This window comes from Acanthisitta chloris, unplaced genomic scaffold, assembly GCF_000695815.1.
Source record: "Acanthisitta chloris isolate BGI_N310 unplaced genomic scaffold, ASM69581v1 scaffold22766, whole genome shotgun sequence".
Classification (NCBI taxonomy): domain Eukaryota; kingdom Metazoa; phylum Chordata; class Aves; order Passeriformes; family Acanthisittidae; genus Acanthisitta; species Acanthisitta chloris.
In genome coordinates, this window is record NW_008679268.1 from 52728 (window position 1) to 53516 (window position 789).

Consider the following 789-nt stretch of genomic DNA (forward strand, 5'->3'; position numbering starts at 1 on the left):
CAGGCAAGATCCTTTGCCACAGCAGGAGGGAGCTGCCCTGGCTCTCCCCCAGGCCTGGGAGCATCCATACTGCTGGGGATAAAGCAAGACACAGGGGGCTGGGGATGGGCTGGCCACAGCCATGGGACTCAGCTCCTGGTGAGGGGTCTTTCTAGAAAGCAGCTCTGTGCCTGCCTGCCAGGAGAAGAGTCCCCACGTTCCCCACCAGCAGCCGAGGGTCCTCATCGGGCGTTTAAGCACTGGCACCTCTTGCTTTCTCAGGCTGCAGCTTCCAAGCGATACTGTGAAAGAAAAGCCACCAATGTCATCTCCCTGCTCTTCCTGCCCAGGTGAGCACAGGAGCCTTTCCCATCACTGTCCGCGCTTGGTTCCCTGCTTTTTGCCCATGGCCATGAGGGTGATGGTGCTTATTTTGTTCAGAGTTCAGACTTCAGTCCAGCACCTGCTCTCAACAGCGACGGCAGCAAATCCTCCCTACCGCATCCTCCACCAAAGCAGCTCAGCACATCGGTCTCGGTTTATACACACTGTTGCCTTTATACTTTTATTTCTCCCCCGTTTTGGTGTTTTACTGGAGGGCAGGGGGTGGGATGAGCACTAGCACAGCGATGGCCATACTCCGGCTGAGCATTGGCTTCCTGCAGGCTGAACATTAGCAACATCATCGCCACATTTCTTTGTAAGCTGTTGCCTGTCAATGACTATCGGTTTCAAAACTTTCAAACAATAGTGTGCCTGAAACTAGTGAGAAAAAAAAAAACAAAATCTGTAAAAATGGGGAGGGGGTCC